Consider the following 12,154-nt stretch of genomic DNA (forward strand, 5'->3'; position numbering starts at 1 on the left):
CAGGCCAGTAAATCAAGAGATGAGGTGAAGGGGCACAGAATAACAACTTTATTCGGAAAGCCAGTAGGCCAGGAAGATGGTGGACTACTGTCCCAAAGATTATAATTCAGGCATCTTTTATATTAAAAGGGGAGGTGGTGTGGCTGTTCGCTGCAAACATCTGGTGCCGGAATCCTTTGTTCTTGCAGCTGTCCCTGTAGGTCAGGTCACGATGTTCCTGTAAACCTCCAAAAAAACAAATGTTATTTTCTCTTCTGCAACTTCTTCTTCTCTATATGATTGGGAAAGTGTTACACTTTTAAAGGTCAGAGCCTTGAGAATGGGCTATCCTATATATTTCAGACTATAGGCAAGATCTTTTACCAAAGGTGCAGAGCCAGCATGACAAAGCACAGGCAACAGAGCACAAGGGTTAGAGCTAAAGGAAAAGGTCCAATATGGAGTCAGGTTTGTTCTTCTCTGATACAAGACCACCATCTATGTTGCAGGGTGAGGGGGATATACCTGGAGTAGAATTAGCACACCTAACTCATAGATCAATTCTGACCATTAAACAGGGAATACTCTACCAGCTGCAGCAAAGCTGGCACAGGCTTGGGCTCTTGGTGGACAATCAAAAAATGCTTGTCCCTAGCCTCTCTCCGTTCCTCCTTCCAGGGTGACCACACCCCTATCAGCCAGCTATGTAGTTGAGCAGCTTTAGGATGTGGTGCTGTAACAGTGCATGTGCATCAGGATGGAGACCTCCTTGCCTGCTCCCAGGCACCGCAAGGTGCCTGGCACAAAGCCTGTACTCCATGTAGATTGAGGATGAATTCCCTAAGAAGCAAAGAAACATTCTCTTGAAAGGTAACAATATTGTAATGTTCACTTGGGAAGCACAAATCCTATTGGGTTGGAAAAAGTTAGTTGGGAATTTGTTTTTTTGCTGCCTGTGAACCTTCCATGTAAGAATATGCAAGGTTAATGGGACTATTGCAAAGAATCAATTTCTTGTGGAAATGAATTTGGAAGGCTGGCCCCAAACCCTCTGCACCTGTGTTACTTACCTGCAATGAGGCTGTGCTGCCAGCAGGGCACAGTAATGCCTTGGATTTGGGCTAATTATGAGCGGTGTTAAAAGAGAGGAGTATGCTTCTCAATTCGCTTGTTTTTCAAAAATGAGAGTGTCTATTAACTGCTGCTAAATATAAGCATTATTCCATTCCTAATTACTGTATTTTAAAAGCCAACACTCTTCAAACACTGAGATATTTAAAGCCATGGGTTTACTATAGACAGAGGCTTAGGTTTTATTCCAGAATATCCAGTGGAAATGCAGTTATTAGAAGGTGGGAAAATGTGAAAACTACGTATCTTAGCCTGTTGAAACATTTGATGAGTAAATATTTTCATTTGGGAAACAAGAACTCTCAAGCTAGTGACTCACCCATCAGAGTCTTAGTATTTGCTTTGAGGGGTGGAAGCAATATTGCGGCTTTTGCCCGTTTCCATTTTTGAGTTGGGAATGACTTAAGGTAGGGCTGGGGGAAACATGGCCCATGTCACTGGACACACCCTCCCACCGAAGAGCCCCAGCCCAGAAGCCGGAGCATCGAAGTCCCAGAGACACACTGGGTGAGTTCAAGTGTTCACCATCATTCGGCTTGTGGCTAAGATGAGTTCGGCTGGTAGACTTGTAAAGCACGTTAAGATTTATGGTTCGTACCTCTACATTATCCTCCTTATTTTGTTTAAATTTGTGTGTGCATGCATGTGTGTATGTTTCCCTTGAGGCTAAGAGGTACAGCTGAATCAAGGGAGGTGGGGAGGGGATGGAGACGAAGTAAACAGGAAATCTTAACAGCTAATCTGCCACGTTAAGTGAGCTTTCCTGGCATCTACTGTTCTACTTATGATTGGACTCAAGCCCAGTCTCTCTGGCTACTTCTCAGCATAGCTCTCCTCCTACTCCCAGATTCAAGTGCTCAGCTATATCAAGCTTCTGAGTTGTAACTTTGCCCCTCAGCCATCTGGAAGGCTATTTTTGTACAAGTTGTAGCCATGTCTCTCTACTTCTAAGCATCGGGTGGCTACCCAGAAGCTTGAGGAACTAGGCCATCCTTCTAATTATTATGATGACTGAAACACTTTGGAACAGGTGGGAGAGTAGAAATGCCTTGAATTTCTATTTTGTGACACCTTGCTTATTGAGAAGTCACTTATCCAACCATCTAAGCCATCCAGATCCCAGTTGAGAACAGAAAACATGCCAAAAAGTAAAGATCTCTGTCACAGATGTCACCGGGTCCATCCACTAAAGGCTTGGGTCTTCTCTCAAAGCCTCATGACTCATATTTTAAAGACGGTTCTAACTTATAAGGTGATCTAGCTTCTGGCTCTTAGGGAATTGGAAGCAGAATAATTAGAGGAAAGAAGCCAATTTGTAGAGACAGATATACTGAAAATAAATTTTTTTCACAGAGAGAGGACCAAGAAAAAATGTTGAAAGAAGATAAAATAAGTCAAAAACTATAATAGATAGGGGCATAATCCTGAATTAAACCACAATAGTTTCTGTGGATATCAAATAAAAATTGATATACATAATCATGACTCTTATTTAGGAAGATTATCCATTATTTTCACAAATGTTTCATCATGACCCAGTGTTTAAGAGTTCAGATTCTGGAGCCAAGATGCCTCAATTCAAATCCTTATTAACTGTGTGACCTTAGACAAGTCACTTAATATCTCTGCGCTTACATTTTTAAAAATTAATTAATTATTTTTGGCTGCGTTGGGTCTTCATTGCTGCGCGCTGGCTTTCTCTAGCTGCAGGGAGAGGGGGCTACTCTTTGCTGCGGTGCGCAGGCTTCTCATTGCAGTGGCTTCTCTTGTTGTGGAGCACGGGCTCTAGGCACACGAGCTTCACCGGCTGTGGCACTCGGGCTTCGGTAGTTGGGGCTCACGGGCTCTAGAGCACAGGTTCAGTAGTTATGGCACACGGGCTTAGTTGCTCCGCGGCATGTGGCATCTTCCCGGACCAGGGCTTGAACCCGTGTCCCCTGCATTGTCGGGTGGTATCTTAACTGCTGTGCCACCAGGGAAGTCCTGTGTTTAAAATTTTTCATTTGGAAAGTGGAGATAATAAAAATATTTACTTTAAAGAGTGGTTGTGAGGATTAAATAAGTTAATGTATATAAAATTAACTGTGACTGGCACATAACATTATTACTTGGTACATTTTGTTTAAAAAGTCAGAGAGGACAAAATACATTTTTAAACAAAAGTATTAAAAATGCAAAGAGGAAAACTGAAGGTGTTTAAGAGAATATTCCATGCATGGATAATGGCCAAAGCTTGTGCTCTGGTCTTATACAAAAAATGAAGAAGAAGAAGATGATGATGATGGAGAAGGAGGAAGAAGAGGAAGATGAGGGGGAGGAGGGGAAGGAAGGGGGGGAGGAGGAGGAGGAAGAGAAAGAAGAAGGAGGAGGAGAAGGAGAAAGAGAAGGAAAAGAAGAAGGAAACAGAGGAGGGGAAAGGGAGGAGGAGGAGAAGGAGAATGTATGTAGAGACAATATTTTTAATTACTTAAAAATAAATAGTTTGAAGTAATGTATTTTAAGGTATGTTAGGGAAAGACTTTCTCCACAAACAGGCTTCATAGAGTCTCTTTTACAAAGACCCAGTTCTTAATAATATGCAAACATCCGGACAGAATCAGAGAACTTAAAGTCGGATAAATGTCAAGAGTGATGTCAAAAGTTCTATTTGTTATTTCTTGTTTTTTTAAAAATAAATTTATTTATTTTTGGCTGTGTTGGGTCTGCGTTGCTGTGCACTGAGGAGCGGGGGCTACTCTTCATTGCGGTGCACAGTCTTCTCGTTGTGGTGGTTCCTCTTGTGGAGCACGGGCTCTAGGTGCGCGGTCTCAGTAGTTGCGGCTCGCAGGCTGTAGAGCACAGGCTTAGTAGCTGTGGCGCACGGATTTAGTTGCTCTGCGGCCTGTGGGATCTTCCTGGACCAGGGATCGAACCGTGTTCCCTGAATCGGCAGGCTGACTCTCAACCACTGTGCCACCAGGGAAGCCCCTCTTTGTTATTTCTTTTAATCCTCCCAACAGCTCTGTGAGGTAGGCAGCGTGTGTCATATGACCGTTTTACAGAAGAAAAATGTCTCCGATTTTGAAAAATAAGGCTCAAGTTTAAACAGCTGATTTTACAAGAAACGACTTTATTTGATCCTCAGTTTTCTCGTTTGTGAAATGGTGACAATACTATCCACTTCAGAGTGTGTTAGGATTAAATAATATGTCACAAGCAAAACACCTTCCTTCTCTTCTCCTCATCACCCTCCTTCTGATGCGTTTTATTTAAAACGACTTCATCCTGTGTCCACACTCCTGCCGTGTTTGTTTTTTTAACTGGTTTTGCCTTCCTTTATTTGAAGTCTAGTAGATCAATGCCTTTCCCCCCCAAAAAATTACTGTGAATTGATTAAGTCTATATAGATGACTCTAAATTATTGTCAGTAAGTAAAAGTATTCCATTTCTAGAAACTCTGTATTCAGTTAGAAACCTATAGCTCTCTGCACAGCAAATTACTTGAAGAGGACCTTGACTCTCTGAAGTCATAGGAACTACTGTTAGAGCACTAGATAAAACTAATGCTGTTTTTTTCTTAGCAAGTATGGTATTTTATTCCCCATTTACTGATCAATGAAAAGTATGACAATATTTTTGGCCTCACTCTCGTGCTGGAATAGTAATCTTGACAGGCACTCTAGCCTCTGGCCACTGTGGATTTCTGATTCTCCTTCAGGTATTCAGAGCTGGGACAGTCTCCATGACACTGCACAGCCTGTACCCTCTGCTTGGAATGCCCTGCTCCATTTTCTTCCTAGCAGATGCCTTCAAGTGCCAACTTAAATGTCACCCCAGCTCTGAAGTCTTTCCTGACTCCTCTAAAATGTCGAGTCAAGAATAATTTTGAAATCATGTTTATTCAAATATTTTCTTTGATGACCCCGTGTCTGAAAAGTGTCACCAGCTTCCATCTAACTTCTGCCTTTCTGAAGTTCTCTGGATGGCTTCCACGTTTTCTGACTGACTCAGTGAGAATGAGCTGACTCAATAAAAAAAGTGATGAGATTCTAGAAAGAGCTAGCTGGCTGGCTGGCTGGAAAAAAAAAAAAAAAAAAAAAAAAAAAGCCAGCAAGGAGTTTGGAATATATTAGCCTTTAATGGGCTAGTTTTGCTCCCTTTAAAGGAGACTGAAAGAAGGCAGGTAGATGAGTAAGAAAAAGCATCTGAGTTTTCTCTCTGATGTTTCTTGAAGTGAATATGCCTTTTCATGTTAGTATTATTAATGATGATGGGGTTAAGGTGTGCAGTGCTTTGAAGGAGTCTATTTATGTCAGGGTCGTCATTTTGTGCTGCCCACAAAATGTTTCCAGCCCTCCCCTGCCTAGGTACATGACAGGACTGCACTCTCATGACTGGGGTAGGGCCGTATGAGAGGAGCTCAGGCCAATGAGTTGTGAGCAGAAACGATGTGGGTTGCTTCCAGGCTGAAACAGCCAACCGCCTGTGCAATACCCAGCAGAGCTCTCTTTCCCTTTGCCATGGCAACCGTCCGCTTTCAAGATGATCCATCATCCTGCATCCTGGAGTGAGAAGACATGGAGCAGAACCCTAGCCAACCTTTACTGGACCTAGAGCATAAGTGAGAAATAAACTTTTCTCCCTAAACTTTTATTGTGAAAAATGTTGAAATAGGCAGAAAAATTGAAAGAAGTGCACAACAGAAATCCACAACCCATCACCTGGATTTTTATAGTTAACATTTTGCTATCATTGCTTTATCACTTATCTATCCATCCATCCATTCCTCTATGCTACATCAATCCCTCTTTTTGGAGGGGGCAAGAATGAGAAACTATTGTAAAACACTACTGAGATTTGGGGGTTGTGTATTATTACAACATAATCCAGCCTTTCCTTCTCTACAGCATCTGAGTTGCCCTGGCCAGCTACTGTCTTTTTCTGCTGAGGACACTACAGTGGAACTACTCCAAAAAGAAATATTGGTTTCAGTTGGTTTTAATTGTTTTAAGTCCATTCTAAGAAATCATTTTCTGCCAGGGAAGGTTAAAAATCCTGGGATGAGTTAGGAGAAAGATTAAGCCATCTTTTTTCTCTCATGGGCTTAAAAATAAGATAAACTCTGACTGAGCTAGTTTGGATAGGGTTCTGTTTAGAGGCAGGTTGCGGGGGGATGGATTAAATGGGGAAAAGAAATGCAAAAAATCACATTCACTGTGCGCCTGTTTTGTGGCAGATAGTCTATGTATAGGATCTTGTGACATCCTTCAAACCACCCCATAATATACATAAGATTTTCATTGTTAACGTGAGGCTATTAAGCTCAGAGAGGTTAGGCGGCCTGCTCAAAGTCACACAGCTAGTGTGAGTGGAAGAGGCAGAACAAAAACCCAAATGATTCCAATACATTTATCCTCCACTAGAAGTCAGGGAGGTATGGGGATATATGTATATGTATAGCTGATTCACTTTGTTATAAAGAAGAAACTAACACACCATTGTAAAGCAATTACACTCCAATAAAGATGTTAAAAAAAAAAAAAGAAGTCTATGAACGCTTGATCTCTGGCAGCCCCAGAAGCTGACATTTCCCTCCCACTGAAAAGGCTGTCCACAGAGAGACAGGGCCTATGAGCTAAGTAGCTCTTGCTTGTCTGAGTAGGAAGGGAGAGCTGAGCGAACTTGCTTGGGAAGACAACCTAAGAACCCATTGAGAACTTGGGATTGTGAGAATCTGTCCTCATCCTGTAGAAGTAATTCAATCCTGAATGACCATTCCCTTCAAATATGGAACACGGGTTATCTTCTTTAACTTTGCTATGGAGCTTAGCCTTTCCCTAGTGATCTTTATGAGATTTAAGGCCTTAAAATAAAACTTGGATACTCAAAGGGACAGCATGAGGGAGTTTCCTAGGTGATGGAACTGTTCTGTATCCTGGTAGTGGTGGTATTTGCATAAATCTATAAAGGTGTTAAAACTCATAGAAATGGACGCAACACACACAGAGTTAATTTTACTGTATGTTTACTTTTTCAAAACCTGAAGACACTGATGCAAAAGGGCCCCTGAGACTAGAAATCAAGCTTTCAGGGTCAAACCATCTCCGCAAAGCATCAGGGAATAAAATTCCAGAGCGCAGACCACTGAACAGACTTCCAAGGGGTAGGTGCCAGTGCAGTCCTCCCCTCTTTCCTTCATTTACATAAATCCTTCCGGAAAACTGACAAGTCAAATGTTCCTCAGGAACCATCGGAGAAGAGTTCAATGTTTTCCACAGATGGTCTGCTGATTCTCTGTGTGTCTTCATCGAGGCTGGATTCATGAGGCTGAAGACCAGGCAGGCCAAGGAGGCCATGCCTGAGAAGGCAGGACCTAGCAAATGTGGGTCAGAGAAGAACCTAAATCAGAAACTGGGTTAATTCAACTGGGTTAACCTCAGTGGATCTGAGGAAATCAGAGTCTGTAGAGCTGAGAGGCGTTTACCAGAAGGAAAGTCACGGGAATGAGAAGTCAGGGCAAGTCTAGGCAGATCCACGTGGCCGAGGCTGGAGCGCCTGGAACCCGGAGAACTGGAGCTCTGCCCCCGGTGGACATCTGCTGCCTGAAAGTCCCACCTCTGCACAGGAGCCTAAGCCGTGTCCACCTCTGTCTCTGCAAGAGCCCTTTGGTTAGTGGTTTCGAGCCTTCACTTTGGCCAAATACCTGTGGTCCTTGGCAGTCTCGCACTGTCTAGAGCCTGTGAATCTTTTCGGAGCTCATTTATCTCAGGAGGGAAATTGCCTGAGCAGACTTGAAGGCAGGGGTGGGAGCCACCTAATGAAGACACCAGGGAGCATTTGGCAGGGTGGGTGGGGAAAGGAGACGGAACAGCGGAGAGGGGGCTGGGAGCTATCCCACTCTTTCCCTTCCTCCTGCATCTGGTGCCCCAGGAGCGGCTCTGAGCAATGCCTCTCGAATGCGTTGGCGTGAACTTGTACTTGTTCCTCCCTCAGGGAATGAGAGAAGACAGGCTGAAAGCTGCTAAAATGCTTGGAGAACATCCAAGGAGAGGCTTGTCAGAAATACAATATATTAATGAAAACAGCTTGGGCCTGGCTAAAGAGTGACTCTCGGAACAAAACAAACAGATGGGAGTTGACGACAATTGATCTGAAAGAGTCCAGCCCTTGTATACATAGAGCATGGTGCTTCGGGAGAGTCTTCACGGAGTTCACTGCACCGTGGTCTTCTTCAGCTTAGGCTAGTATTCAATTATTCTCAGGAGCGCCAACGACCGCATCAAGGCATCCCTTATGGGCATAAGCACATTCTCCAGTGTCTGCCATCTCCAGGAACAAAGGTTCTTTGCTTTTTCTTTCTTTCGTTTTTTTTTTTTTTTTCAGATTAGTTGCTTTGCATTCATAATCTGCAAAGGGCCTCTCACAGGCCATCAGAGTGATGTCAGATGCTTGTTAAAATGTAGATTCCTGAGCTCTACATTTTCACACCTGACAAATTAGGTGGACTCTGAGAGCAATTCCAAAGCATCTGCACGGTGGTTACCAAGGGGGAGGGGGTTGAGGGAGGGATGGAGTAGGCGATTGGGGTTAGCAGATGTAAGATATTATGTATGCAATGGATAAACAGCAAGGTCCTAGCACAGAGAACTATATTCAGTATCCTATGATAAACCATAAAGGAAAAGAGTATTTTTAAAAAGAATGTATATATATATATATATAACTGAATCACTTTGCTGTACAGCAGAAATTAACCCAACATTGTAAATCAACTATACTTCAATAAGAAAAAAAAGCATCTGAATTTTAACAAGCACCTTCATGATCGTTATCGCAGTAAAGTTTAGAAACCACTGCCCTAAGGTCTATTGACTCTAGTCCTTCTCTTTAATGTTCATTCACTTGTTCAACAAACATTCATGTGCCATCTACTCTGTGGGACAGGAAATGGTGAGGGTACTACGATAAATATTCCAGTTGTTCATCGCCAAATAGTTATAATGAAATGTGGTAAATGCTCTACTAGAAGGGGATACAAAATACGTGAAAGGATAGAGGAGGAGCCTGCAGGAGATGAAGGCGGCTTCGTAGATGGTATTGGAGCTGCCTCTTGACAAATGATTCTCTTCAGGAGGATAAGAGAAAGCACATCTGGGGGATAGATGGGGGGGTGACAGGGTATCACAGGTGAAGGCGTATGATCCGCTCCAGAAGAAGGGATTCTGGAGCCCAGGGAATGGTGGAGGAGGAAAGAGGCATGGCACTGACCATGGGGACCTTTGCACAGACGCTGAGCAGCTTTGGCTTTGTCCTACAGAAAATGGGAGCTGGAGGAGTATTTGAAGCACAAAGTGACCAAGTGGTACGTGTGGTATAGAGTGATCTCCCTGTTTGGAGCAGAGAGAGTAGTAGAGAAGCATCTGCTGCGGTGAGGGGGGAGGAGGCCAAACCTAGACAACTGCACATGGGGGTAGAGAGGTCTCTGAGGAGGAGTTAAGGGACCGTGAGAGTACAGAGAGAGCTCAGGCCACAGGATGGAGAGACAGAGGGGCTGGAGCTCAGGACAGGGAACGAGGCTGGTACACATTCAGCAGGGGACGTGATAATGGCCATTCTGAGTCAAGAACCTCATCCAAGGGAAGGTACTTTCAATGCTCACATAACTCCTCCAGCTCAGAATTTGAAAGCCAACCTGACATTGGAGCTGGTGAGCATATTGTCATGCCTGGGCCCTTTGGTGATAGTTTCTGCTGTGCTAGGGAATAGGTTTAAAGATATCTGGTAAGTCAGACCACAAGGTCCCACTGTATAGCACAGGGAACTATAGTCAATATCCTGAGATAAGCCATAATGGAAAAGAATATGTAGAAGAATGTACATATATATATATGTATAACGGAGTCACTTTGCTGTACAGCAGAAATTAACAAAACGTTGTAAATCAACTATACTTCAATTTAAAAAGATATCTGGGAAGTGGAAAAAAATCACCCCATAATATTTAGTTTGATTCCATTTCTGTTTTTAAAAACTAAGTGCAGGGAGACAGACAGATTGGGAGAGAGACAGAGAGAAGGAGAAAGAGAGAGACAGAGAGAGAGGTCGGAATTTGAGGAAATACATAGCAAAGGCAAGGAAGCGCAGTGGGGTTGGGAGAGAAAACAGAAGGACCCTTGACAATTTACTCCGAATTCTTGCGCATTTTTAAACTGTTCTTAACAATGAGTTCTCTTGATGTATGCTTTTTGTAACTTTTTACAGCAATTTTTAAAAAAGATACTTACACATGTTCTTGGCTGCCACTAGGTGGTACCGGCGGCAGGACAGACTGGACGACCTTGAAGCTTCTTGGGCTCGTCCATGACACCTGAATGTGGGTCTAACTTCCTAACTTCAAAGAGTGAAACAAATTAATGCATCAACTATTAGAGCTCAGGGCTGCAAGCCCCAGACGTCCCTCTTATTCCTCTTTAGATGTGAGAAGAGGATTTTCTATTTAATTGGTATAAAAATATTTTCAAGTAAAAAAAAGTTCTTTCCGTATCAATCTAAGTTGTACACCGTTTGGTTCACATATATTCAGTTCATCTCAAGATCTCCACCTTACTGTGATATTCCCAAGTCAAATCTTAATCAGATGCATATAAATAATCGAACTCTTCTCTGTGATGCAACCTTATCACCCGAGGTTCCCTAATTCCAGGACCAGCCCTTTCTTTCCAACCACTTACCCTTAATTCTCTTGGGCAGTGACATCTTCCATCACCTCAATTGATGTGGGCAGGAGACAGAAATGTTACACTATCTTCTTTCTCCATCCCACGATAACGCAGCATTTGTGGTTTCAACAGGGCTCTTCAGCAGGGCTTCTCTCCTATCCTGTTTTGGTCTTTGTTTTAAATGTTTTGTTCTTTGTTCTAAAGCAATATTTCATTCCAAAACCACGTGCCTAAGATTCCCAATCCCCAAGAGAGCATAGCCTAGCAGGAAGCAGTGAAAATACTCACGTGCTCTCTCTTCAGGACACCAATGAGGCCAGCCTGGCACACAGAAGCTACTCAGTCCCAAAGGGTGGAACGCCAAGAAGTGTCTGCAGTGGGTCTTGCTTGGCTAAGGCATGCTGCTGGTTGTAATCCCCACTGCACCTGGCATGATTTTTCACCTTTTTACCCACAACTCCCACCCCATCCTTCCTGCAGGGGCATTGTGCTGAGTTGGTCTCTGGATAAAACCCAAGAAGAAGGGCACCAAGGTTACAGAGCTGTACTTGACACTCCCTGTGTGGCCAGTTGAGCCACAGATAAATACCAGAGGGGAGAGTCAGGAACATTCCATGCAAAGGACACTAGATATTAAATGAATATTAGCCACTATCCATCATTAATAATAGTAAAGACTACTATTCATTCGAGTTCTTGCTATTTGCCAAACCCTGTGCTAAGTATTTCATACATTTCCTCTTATTTGATTTCCTCAACCACCCTGTGGTTGAGCATTATTGCTCCATTTTACAGATATGGGAACAGAGACTTGGAAACTCTCAAGTGACAGGCTCAGGTTTATCTGTTTTCAAAGCTTGTCTTCTTAATCTTTATCCTGTTCTGAAGCTAGTGAAGGGCTCTGATTGTTCAGAGATCTGTTTACACCCCATTTGAGAGACTACTGAGAACCCCGAGTCTTCCTCCTCCAGACCCTGTAGTTCATTATCCTCTCCAAGGGGAGAGAAAATGTCAAGGCGAGAAAGTGAATGTAAACATCCACATGCTTTGTACTAATGTTTAGACTTCGTCATACACTTTTTAAAGGTAAGAACTATGCTTTTGCGTTACTTCTTGTTTCCCCTCAGCACCTCCCAATATGCTCCGCCCACAACAGTTTTTGAACACTGTGTTGCCTCAGTGACTGGCCGGCCTCTTGTTCACATCTAGGGTCAAGAAGGTTAGTGATGGGATATAACCCAAGGTTTGTGATTTTCTGTGGCTCAAGATTATTTTTCCCATCTGTTTTCCCTTACCATGAATCCTTGAAAATGAAATGTCATTTGGTTTCCAAATTGAAATATTTC

Source organism: Kogia breviceps, chromosome 11, assembly GCF_026419965.1.
Source record: "Kogia breviceps isolate mKogBre1 chromosome 11, mKogBre1 haplotype 1, whole genome shotgun sequence".
Classification (NCBI taxonomy): Eukaryota; Metazoa; Chordata; class Mammalia; order Artiodactyla; family Physeteridae; genus Kogia; species Kogia breviceps.